This window comes from Pantherophis guttatus, chromosome 2 (assembly GCF_059756535.1).
Source record: "Pantherophis guttatus breed Tessera chromosome 2, ASM5975653v1, whole genome shotgun sequence".
Classification (NCBI taxonomy): Eukaryota; Metazoa; Chordata; class Lepidosauria; order Squamata; family Colubridae; genus Pantherophis; species Pantherophis guttatus.
Genome location: NC_142064.1, coordinates 247,372,393 through 247,385,089, shown reverse-complemented (window position 1 = coordinate 247,385,089; position 12,697 = coordinate 247,372,393).

Here is a 12,697-nt window from a genome sequence, read left to right as displayed (position 1 = left end):
CAGTTACTCTGAAAGATATTTGTGCTGTTTGGGTATGGATTGGCTTGTTCATTAATTCTTTGAATAATTTTGTTGTTTTCCTGCCATCTTTTACCTATGCATATTGTATTGTACAAATCAAGTACATATTCATAATCATATAAAGCTTGATGTCGTTTTCATGAAAAACTTAATGCCCTTGGGAGAAAAATCCAGCAGCCAATGGAGTCTCAAAAGAAGCCCAGGATCAGGGGAAAAAATGGTGCGTTGCTTTGGAGTTTTGTTCGTTTGTTTGTATTTCATGATTCTAAACCAGGGATGGGTTCTAAATTTTTTTACTACTGGTTCTGTGGGCGTGGCTTATTTTGTGGGTGTGGCTTGATGGTCATGTGACAAGTCTTTAGAATTTAGCAGAGGTACTGGTCTACCAAGCTTTTAACTGCAGAGCTGTACCAGTCTACTCATTTGTTCTTGGAGGCACTGATCTACACATTTATTTTTGCAGGCACCGGTCTAGTCATTTGTTTTTGGAGGCATCAGTCTACCACCACACTGCCTTTTAACACTGATCAGCTGTAGGGCGGCCCTTTGAAGTCCTGCAGCAAGAGTTTAAACAGTTTTTTTCCTTCTAGCCGATCAGCTGGGACTCAGGAGGCAGCAATAGATTGGGGGTGGGGCCAAATAAAAGGTAAGAATAATGCGGGGGAGGGGCAGAACCGGTTCGGTGACATCATATCGTCACCGCTACCAGCTCGGCGGAACCGGGAGGAACCCACCACTGTTCTAAACCATCTCCTTCAAAGAGAGGCTCTTATGAAAGCCAGTCTGATTAGCCACCTTAAATATCACTGCCATATTTCAACTTTCGGAAAAGATGGCACCCTGGAGAAGATGGCTAGTTATGCAATAAGTACTGATAAAGGAGAATATTTGCACCCGGGTGAGCAGAGATTAACTCCAAGATTAACATCAAACCAACAATCAAGAAAACAAAATCCCAGTCAAGGAACTGCCAGACAAGCCAATAGTAAATGGCTCAATCAAAGAACCTCTAAGACCTCCCCCACCAACACTGACAGGGCAAGCCACTAGAATATAAACTGAGAGCAAATCCTATTCCTTATTAACACTGATGATCAGTGGTGGGTTGTCCCCGTTTCGGACCTGTTCGCAAGAACCGGTAGTAAAACCGGCGGGAGGCTCCGCCCACTGACCTGGACATCCATCATAGGCAATCTGCACATGTACAGAAGAGCATGTGCATGGGCACAATGTGAATTGGTAGTAAAGTTAAATAGAACCCACCCCTGCTGATGATGTTACCTAATTCGGGTAACATCTGCAAGAAAACAACCAAGCTCAGAGAGTACCAAGGATGCAATGTAATGAGTTTCTCATAGCATAAACTTTATTTTTGCCCTTCTGTGGCAAGTAGCTCCTTTAATCAATTATGATTTCTTTGATCGCTTGCACTAGAATTAACTGGGTCTGAAAAGCCAGTATTCACATGATCTCTTTAACAAATTTTGTTGTCAAACAAAAAAACCTCCCCAAGTATCCCTTCTGGCTCTTACATCCAGTAACACTGGCCATTCTTCCTCTATGTATCAATCAGAAGGCAGCAGAATTGGATCCGTTTCTATTTTCTCCTGTGTACACAACTACCTAATCTGGGTGCTACACCTGAGCCCATTTCCCCCCATTGCTTCATTCCCAGATTTCTGGGATTAAAGGTTCCACTCTTGAAATATATTTGCTTTTTTCAGAATGTGTGGTTGGGGTTGAAAGAGGAGGTGTTTGTTTGGGAAAATCTAGGGAAATAAACCCGCGAAATAAATTGAAAGGAGAAAAATGTGTCACTGCACTGTAGAAAGCAGAACAATTTTTTCTCAAGCCAGGCTAAACTGAAAATGGCTTTTGCTCTTTTAATGTAACACTCAAGACCCAAAATAATTAAAAGTCCACCAGACTTTTTGACAGGAAGCTCAGCAAAATTATGTGCAAAGGCCTAGAATGAGCAAATCTATCACATAAGAAATTACTATAAACAGAGGCGATCATGTGTTCACCAAAGGTCAGTGCAGTGCACCAAAGCCAATAGATTAATGCATGAATAACAAGTAATGAAATGCAGAATGGGCCGACGTCTGAAAGTCATCCACTAAATGTAGGCACACAAGCCAACATTGCTTGAAATGCAGGATGCTAAGAAGGAGCAGAGGACAAGGTTACCAAAGAAAAGCACATACTTCTCACAGCTTAGCCTTTATAGAATCAATAGCTTTAAAAGCCAACATAAAAGTTCCATTGACATTCAATTAAGATCCAATTACTTGGTTTGAATTCCCTTGCCTTCGTTATCCCCTGAGGCCCCTAAACCAACTAAAATGCCTGCAGTAGTTGATTGTTCAAGATGAGAGAGTGAAATAGCCAGCCTAATATTCCATTTTGCGTAGCATAGTGTACATAGTCGTTTGCAAGACTGGGATGCAGCCCTTCCGATCCCGAAGATAGGAAGATAGGAATTGCACAAAATTATCCATGGCCTTTACATAATCTTTGAGCTTACATGACAAAAAAAAAAAAAAAAAATGGGCTCCTTGTGCTGATTCCACGGTGCTGATTCCACAGATTACATTAGGGTTGATGGAGATTCTGCGATGCGAGGATAGAAGAAACAAAAATGGTACATGTTTTCCCATTTCTAGGGCTGCAATTATAAAGCAAAAGCAGAACACAGAATAACAGAGTTATTACCATATGCTGTCTGGGGAATTCTGGGAGTTGAAGTCCACGCATCTTAAAGTTGCCAAAGTTGGGCAACCTTGACCTAGACAAGGGGTGTCAAACTCAATTTCATTGACGGCGGGATTAGGGTTGTGTGTGACCTCGGAGGGCTGGGGTGGGCGTGGCCAGGGTGGGCATGGCCAGCTCAACATCACTCATGTCGGGGGTGTCTCTGGTGGCCTGAGCAGTCTGCCAGTGAAAATGGGGTCCCGAGCTCCATTTTCGGCTGCGACGGCCTCCTGCAACCCTCTGCCATCAAAAACGGAGCAGCCCTCCCGAGCTCCCTTTTTGCTGGCAGAGGCACCGTGGGCCAGTCCTTCGCTGTTTCCAGGGCCAGAACTAAACACCCCGTGGGCCGGATCCAGCCTGCGGGCCTTTGAGTTTGACATCCCTGACCTAGAGGCTTTCTTTTCTTTGCTGGAACTCAACATGGCCAGCAAAAGCACGGACAATGACATGCTGATCCCCCTACAATTTCATCCAAAACCACAACAGTTGGGCACAGTGGGGGACGTAGTTTAGTGCCTTTGAGAGTACTGGAAGAAGGAAGGACATATTTTCCTACTGTTTACATAACAGAACCAATTACCTCTGTAACGCAATAAGGGTGGTGAGGAAGACAATAATAGCTGCTAAGAAAAAGGAGCTTTTAATTTAGCTGCCAAACCTAAGGATAGGTAGCCCCAACAGAGCACTAAGCTATGATGAACTGTCAGTTTGGCTGGCTGTTCTCATTATTATCACATATAGTAACGAAAGACTCCGAAGGGAAACCATTGCAGAAAACGGCTTCATCTTTTCAGCTAATGGCAAAAAATAAGTTATATTCCCGTTTTTCAGTAAGTTCAAATGGTTTGGTGTTTTTTTTTTTCCAAGTCCAAAAAATGTCTGGTTTGTATGGCTAATGCTAGGCGCTTCATATAGGTTGATCTACCAATGCTTTAAGGCAGCCTGCCCAGATTAGCATCTTCCAGGTGTGTTGGACTACAATTCTCATCGTAGCCACATGCTGAAAATAATGGGAGTTGTACATTTGAAGGATGCCAATTGGAGCCTGTTGCTCAAGATTCTGCTTTCCCTCGGTGCTTAGAAAATGTGAGAGAAAAATTTGCCATGTTAGAATCAGGAAAAGTGAGGACTGAAAGATGAAGGGAAGTCAGGAGGAAAAAAATCATAGTAGACAAATAAGCCCCTAAGGTGGAAGTCCCGAGATCTCCAATTTTCTTTTTAATTTTGCATTTATTCAGCCTCTAAATCACAGTGATAGGCAGAACTAATTCCTATGATGTACTGTGCAATTTTGGGTCACTCTACCTCAGGGGTGTCAAACTCAATTTCATTGAGGGCTGCATCAGGGTTGTGGTTGACCTCGGGGGGCCGGGCAGGCATGGCCAACTGGGTGGGCATGGCCAGCTTGATGCCACCCACTGGGTATGCTGACTGGATGGGTGTGGTCAGCTTGATGCCACTCCCCAAACTGCTGGCATGTTTCCTCTTTGCACTGGGTAGACCAGGCCGAAGCCACACTGGCCCGATGTTTGCTGTTTGCACTGGGTAGACCCGGCCGAAGCCGTATTGGGTAGACTGGGCCGAAGCGACATGGACCGGCCCCTTACATTTTCCAGGATGGGCCAGTGAGCTGGAATCTGACCACTCCATGAGCCAGATCCGGGCTGTGGGCCTTGAGTTTGACACCCCTGCTCTAGCTCAAAATGGATGTTTCAGAACTGAAACTCTACAGAAACCCCTGCTGCCATGATGATCCTATCATCTTTGCCCTTTAAGAAAGTTTACAACATTTGGACTGGCAAAAAGATGAGGAAAGAGAGAGAGAGTGGCTAGGCATTCTGGAAATTATAAAAAAAAGTCAGAGCCAATGAACTTTTATTTTGGTCATTGATCAGAGTTTTGTAATCTTAGAATACAGGTAGTCCACACCTTACAATCATTTGTTTAGCAAACGTTCAAAGTTACAAAAGCACTGGAAAAACTTATAATTCTCCTTACACTTAGGACTGTCATAGCATTCCCACTGTTCTATGTTCAAAATCCAGTTGCTTGACAACCAGCGTGTATTTATGATGGTTACAGTGTCCTGGGGTCATGCGATCACCATTCACAACCTTCCGAGGCAGACTGCTCTAAGCAGTCAATGGGGTAAGCTGAATTTGCTTAACAACTGCACGATTCATTTAACAAGTGCAGTGGTTTGCTTAACAATAATGGCAAAAAAGGTCATAAAATAAACTCATAACCAATGATCCACTTAACAACTGCCTTGCTTAACAACAGAAATTCTGGTCTCACATCTGGTCATAAATCAAGGACTACCTATGTCTGGTTTAAGATTATCATATTTTAGCTGCAAAAATCTGGGCCAACATAAAATGGGTAGCCAAGAATCTGCTATCCAGTACCTATTTCCCTATCTTCTTATGACTATAACTTTGTTGCTTGTATCTTACGATTTATATTGTTTTATTTAGTATCCTAGTATGATATATGTTGATTGCTTATTTAGTATCCTATGACTATCACTGTTGTATCTTATGATTTATGATGAATGTATTTTATGACGATTATGATCATGATTTATCACTTGTTGCTTGTATGTATACTGAGAGCTTATGCACCAGAGACAAAATCCTTGTGTGTCCAATCACACTTGGTCAATACAGAATTCATTCATTCATTCTGTCTGTCTGTCTGCCTGCCTGCCTAGCAGGCATCTATCTTCTGGATGGAAGATAGCTAGCTAGCTATCTTCCATCCCTCCATCCCTCCATCCCTCCATCTATCCATCCATCCCTCCATCTATCCATCTATCTATCTTCTAGACTTAGTTATGGTGAGTTGTTCCCTTCAGACTTTTTGTTGGGGTTATAGCCAAGAGTCCTACGGTCAAGATTTATCCCCTTCTCTTTGTCTCAAGGAGGCAAAATCAAGAAGTATGTTATTGTTCTTTATTAATGAAAACTAATTAAATGGGGGGACACCATAGTTAAGAGTGAGATGCTTGAGAGAGAATGAAGGAGTGATTGCATGCTTTCAATACAGTTACGGTATTGAAAGCATGGGACCAGATATTGCCCTAACAAGTAATTATCATTTGTAAACAGTAGATGCCATTAGCTGATCACAAATGGGAAAGAATTGTGACTATGGAAAATTGCCAGATGCCCTGAATTGTTACATACATGAGCACTGTCAAAAAGAAAAAGAAGTACTATAGCAGCCCAAAATTATGGAGCTCCGACATTCTGCAAGTAACTCACTGTGACATAATAAGTAAAACATTACCACTCTACTTTTACCATGTTGCTGCTAATTAGCAAGTGAAATACACAAGTCCTAATTCCTCCTGGCTCTTGTTCCACTAAAACCCCAAATGAAAATGTACATCAGGAGAAAGGAGATAGTTTGTATTCTAATTAAATGTTCATCCAAAGAACGGAATTGAGAATGATGAAAAAGATTTTGAGAGCGTTCAAGGTCAAAGAAAAAGAATGCTACCCAGTGGAGGAGGAGAATGCCATTCAAGTTGCACAAGGTCTGATGGCTCTATTAAAAGCCACTCTAATCTGGATTTTCCTCCTTCTAGTGCCTTCCATTGTGGGCCACAATGGCTGGAGGCTGCTAGGACTGTTACTCTATCCGGAGAACACCAGATTGCAGAAGATCGTTCTACTTGAAGAGTGCCATTGCTAGTGAAAACAATATTTTCAATTGTGTTTATTGTGTTTATATGCTGATTTGGGAAGATCCATTGTTCAGTAGCATAGAAATAGCAACAGCACTTAAACTTATATACTGCTTCACAGTGCTTTGCAGCCCTCTCTAAGAGATTTACAGATTCAGCCTATTGCCCCCAACAATCTAGGTCCTCATTTTACCCACCTCGGAAAGAGGGAAGGCTGAGTCAAACTTGAGCCTGGTGAGATTCAAACTGCCAAATTGCAGGCAGCCGGCAGTCAGCAGAAGTAGCCTGCAGTACTGCATTCTAACCACGACGCCACTACAGCTCTTAGTAAGAGCCACGTAGTAAGCATAACTTACATCTCATATTGCTAATCCAAAGACATCACTGAAAGCAGGACTCAAAAACTTTTACCCTGCTACATCTGGTTGGGAACCAGTTTAGTGCAGTGGTTAAGGCAGGGGGTTGTGCATTCAAGTCTAACCTGAGGCACAAAGCCAGCCGGGTGACTTTGGGTGTGTCGTTCTCTCTTAGCCTTTGGAAGGAGACAATAGCAAACTGGAGTCCCATAGATAGTGAGATGGGTGGCATGTGATTTAATAAATAATTAAAAAAAATACTTGCAAAAATCTTACCATTCTCCAGATGGCGTCTGTGAGCCCAAAACTGGCTCAAAGGCAGAAAATAAATAAATAAAAAGATCACAAAAATTAGTCAAAAGTTGCCTCATTTGTTTTGCCTCATTAGAACAGCTTTGTTCTAATTCTTGCTTGGGTGGGGCAGTTTTTAGGCTCAGTAGATGTGTATGTACATAAGTATATACGCAAACACACATGCACACACTCAAGCACAGATAAAGAATGTCACTATGTGACACTGGTTCCATCACATTGACAGTCCAGGAAGTACTGGATAACAGAAGATGCAAAGATCTATGCAAAGATTCTGATGTTGTTCTAAACGTATCAGCCTTTTTCAAGGTTAAACAAAGTTGGAAAAAATTTCTCAGTCACCTCATGATTGATTGATTGATTATGTGCCATCAAGTCATTGTCACCTCTTAGAAATTACAAGGATAGATTTTCTTCAAGGTTGAGCTATCCCCTCACCTGGTCCTTCACCTCTTCCAAGGGTGCAATCATCCCACATACACTTTAAAAAAAAAAACCTTTGTGTGCAATACAAGTATCATTGCCGAGAGAGAGAGAGATTTTGAAAATCCTCTTCCAGAGGTATTCCTGGCAAAGTCATTTCAAATTTCTGGTTGCAAGGACTTAGACTGGATGGGTGAATTTCAGGGGTGAAATCCAGCAGGTTCTGACAGGTTCTGGAGAACCGGTAGCGGAAATTTTGAGTAATTCGGAGAACCAGCAAATACCACCTCTGGCTGGCCCCAGAGTGGGGAGGGAATGGGGATTTTGCAGTATCCTTCCCTTGGAGGAGTGGTGTGGGAATGGAGATTTTGCAGTATCCTTTCCCTGCCACACCCACCAAGCCACCCCACACCCACCAAGCCTCGCCCACAGAACCGGTAGTAAAAAAAAATTGGATTTCACCACTGGTGAATTTAAATGAATGGTTTGATTGAACAAAATGGATACTGCTTTTCCAGTCCACTATTGTTCCAGTCAGTGACAATAAAATGGTGCATCAGTGGACTGATGTTTTATTTTTCAGTCCAGCAGAAAAATAAGTAGGTCAGGGAAAGAAAAATAGTAATTAAAACAGCAAGAGTTCTGCCGGGCTTTGAACAAGCGAAGGTCGGCATGTCAAGGAAGTGTTATATCCATTATCCATTGAAGCACCATTGATAACAGCAACTGCAGCAGAGATCAGAGGGCAACAGGGTGATGACCACTGACCCAGGTGAGGGGGTGTTCTTGCTTGGTATGATACCAATTAAACTGCAGGGCTTTGCCTGGAAGAAAGTAGAGCACAACAGACAAATTGGACAGCAAACCTTGAGCTGGCACAAGCTGAGAAACACGACTTTCAGTTTGGAGCAGGAAAACATGGAGAGGGTTTGAATTATTAGAGGAGTGGCGGTGAGTAGAAGATACCCCTGCTGTCAAAAAATAGATGATGGTTGATATTCACGATGGGGCAGCTTGCCAGTGTGGATATTGCCCTAGAGCATGGGTGTCAAACTTGCCATCATGTGACGTATTGTGACGTTTTTTCCCCTTTACGGAGCTGGGGTGGGCGTGGCCTGCACGTGATGCATCCGTCCCGTGGGCCAGCAATTTGACACTCCTGCCCTAGAGCGTTTGTTTATTTTGCATGTTGCCTAACAAAAGCTTAGCCTGTTTAAGTTGTGATCCTGTCCCGGCTTCCCATCCCTTTCTTGACACACAGTGAATCTGGGAGTTTGTGTCCTTAGGTCAGTATTTCCCAACCTTCGCCATTTTAAGATGGGTCAACTTCAACTCCCAGGACACCGCAGCCAGCATTGCTGATTGGGGTATTCTGGGAGTTGAAGTCCTCGTGTGTTAAAATGGCTAAGCTTGGGGAACACTGCCTTAGATAACACATTACCTAACTTGGCTGGAGACATGTCTTGTATAGCGCTTCCAGTCAACATTGGGTAGCTATTATGGGAAAAGAGAATCCTGGTCTAAAGAAATCATTGTCCTAATTTAGCATGGCTTGCCTTGCACTCTTTCAAACTGGGGGCTGGGCAGGTGTCACTGATTGCATTCGGTCAACGTTGGCATGCAACCTCGCTGCGATTAGTAATTACAGCGTTTTAGGCAGTGGATCTCTGGTTGCCATTGAGTCATTGGAAATTATTTTTCTGTCCTTTAAAACTTGGATGATTCTAGGTGCAAACTTCTATTTTCCAGAATCCCTCACAATCTTTCCAAAGTGAAGACATGTCACTAAGTGATGGCAGAAGATGAAATATCAACAACGGACACAAATTCTTTTGGAATGATGTTTCCTTTTGATGGGCCTTCAAACCTACTTATTTACAGAATTCATTTACAGGTTTTCAAATGAACAAAAGGATCGGATAACAGCTGTATACCCCACTTTCTTTTCTATAACATTTTTTCACTTAAATGGTAGCCAGCTTGAGAAATAATATGTCAGGGAATGTGGTTTTTAAAAGTGTGGAAAAAGACGGTTTGATGCATTCTAAAGCTTTGACAAGTCTTTTAAGTGTATTTTTCCAGCCAGGGGGGGAAAAAAAGAACTTGCAGGAGGGAGCAAGATTTGTGATTGCTGAGATTCCAGTCTTAACTATAAAGCAGATATTGATGACTCCATGCTATATTGCCCTGACACCAGTGATATGTCACTTGGCAGAAATATTTCCCAATGGCCTAGTTGGCAACAGAAGTTCTGATTTGTACTTCTACTATTTCACCTTTTCTTTTGGAGGTTTTATCATAGCAAGGGATAGTTAGATCCAGTATTTTTGTTTGCATATTTATTTATTTGCATATTTATTTATTTATTTATTTATTTATTTATTTATTTATTTATTTATTTATTTATTTATTTATTTATTTTTATTTTATTTTATTTTATTTTATTTTTTATATTTTTTATATTTTATATTTTATTTTATTTTATTTTATTTTATTTTATTTTATTTTATTTTATTTTATTTTATTTTATTGCAATTTATATGCCGCCCTTCTCCCGAAGGACTCAGGGCGTCTTACAAGATAAAAATTCAACAATATGAATTAAATATAAATTAAAATCCAATTAAAATGAATTAAAATTATTACAATGTAAAACCCCCCCTCAACGGGTCAGTCCATTTGATGAAAAAGCCACGTCTTCAGTTCGCGGTGGAAGGAGAGGAGATCGGGGGCTGTCCTAAGCCCAGCGGGCAAACCGTTCCAGAGGGTCGGCTCTCCCACAGAGAACGCTCTCCCCCTGGGGGCCGCCAGCCGACATTGTCTGACTGACGGCACCCTGAGGAGGCCCACTCTGTGAGAGCGCACAGGACGATGGGAGGATGGCAGAAGATGGTCCTGCAAGTACCCCGGGCCTAAGCCATGTAGTCATTTTGTCTGTGCCAACGCAAGATTTGGTAGTAATAGTCCTGATCTGAAATTTGAAGGTTAGGGCACTTTTTTTTTTCTCCTTTCTGCTCCCATTAGTAATTCTAAACAAACTTCTCTGTGCCGCATTCATTATCCCTCATTAGCACTCTCATTAGTACTATAATTATTTGGGGGCTTTTTGTGTGTGTGTGTGCCCATGAACATAATTCAACTGCCAAAAAAGGGTAATAGCGAGAACAAAAATATTACAGACTGTGAATGAGGCACTGGCTTGACCTTTGCATGCTCCAGTGACCCAAGCTTAGAAATTGAATAAAAAGGGAGACCTTTGCCAAATGCCACATGCTGAGTTTAAGAAACACATCCTTGGATGAAAAGGTAAATAACAAAAGCTAAATAACAAAATAGAAAGAACTGCAATCCCAGCAAAGGCGGAAATTGAAGAGAGGGGGTTACAATTACTATTAATCAACAGCTTTAATGTGGTCTATATGTGTTGTGCTTTGCTTTAAATGGTTATTAGATGGGTCAAGGCCTGAAAAGGGCTAAAAGAAAAAGAAAAACAAATCCCCAGGTATCGGAATTACAGAATAACAGAGCTGGCAGGGACCTCGGAGGTCTTCTAGTCCAACCCACTGCTCAAGCAGGAAACCCTACACCATTTCAGACAAACGGTTTTCCAATATCATCTTAAAAACCTCCAGTATTGGAGCACCTGCAACTTCTGGAGGCAAGTTGTTCCACTGATTGTTTCAACTGTCAGGAAATTTCTCCTTAGTTCTAAGCTGCTTCTCTCCTTGATTAGTTTCCATCCATTGCTTCTTCTCCTGCCTTCAGGTGCACTGGAGAATAGGTTGACCTTTCTTCTTTATAGTAGCTGCTTAGCTATTGGAACACTGCTATTATATCATCCCTAATCCTTCTTTTCATTAAACTAGACATATGCAATTTCTGCAACCATTCTTTGTATATTTTAGCCTCTAGCTCCCTAATCATCTTTGTTGTGCTTTTCTGCACTCTTTCTAGAGTCTCGATATCTTTTTTATTTCCTGGTGATCAAAACTGGATGCAATATTCCAAGGTCTAGTCTTTAGATCTTTGCGTGATCTAAAAATGAAGCAGAATGTGGGGAGTGCTTAAAAAGACTTCACTTTTATCCCTAGTATAATAATCTGAGAATTCCTTTGTCTCCTATTGTTCTTTTGTACATTTTCTTTTAACATTCATGCTTGATAAAAGCCAAAAAATGAACATGCAATGGGAGCCGGGGAAGGAAAGGAGATTCTTGTACATTTTACTTTTATCTTGTTGGCATAGTGCAACCTACTGGTTCTAGCCTTATTGGTATGTACATGAGCAAGGCTCCATGAAAAGATGAGATAGAGGAGTACCGTTCTATAAAACCTTAGCAAGAGCACACCTGGAATACAGCATCTAGTTTTGGTCACCACATTACAGAAAAGCTGTTGAAACTTTGGAAAAAAATGCATGGATGATTAAAGGCCTGGAGACTAAAACATATGAAGAACAGTTGCAGGAATTGGGTATGGCTAGTCTAGAGCAGAGGTGGGCAACTATGGCCCTTTTATGACTTGTGGACTTCAATTCCCAGAATTCCTGAGCTAACATGGCTGGCTCAGGAATTCTGGGAGTTGAAGTCCACAAGTCATAAAAGGGCCATAGTTGCCCACCCCTGGTCTAGAGAAAAGAAGGACTAGGGATGACATGATAGCAGTTATTCCAGCATTTGAGGGGCTGCCACAAATAAGAGGGGGTCAGATTATTTTCCAAAGCACCAGAAAACAAGACAAGAAACGATGGAAACCAATCAAGGATCCTGATTGACTGATTAAATGCATTCCTTGAGACCTCAATCATTCATTTTCATCTGGTAGACTTGTGATTGGAGAAAAGCCAGGAAGTGCTATATAACCACTACAAGGAATTGAGGAGGAACAAGTGTTAAGAAACTCAAACCTCTCAATCGATTTTCCTTTTTAAAGGCATTGTGCATTGATTTCATCTAATTTATTATGGATGTCCTTCATTAACCTCTGAGGATAGTGGTGCCTAGCAACCAACATCTTAGCCCAGAAGGGAAAATACCCCATGCAGATCTTCTCACTGAGCTGGGAACTTTGTATGCGGTTGTATCCACCATGGGGTAAAGCTGCATTTCTCTAAACTATCTCAGATTAATTTTAATGTGTTT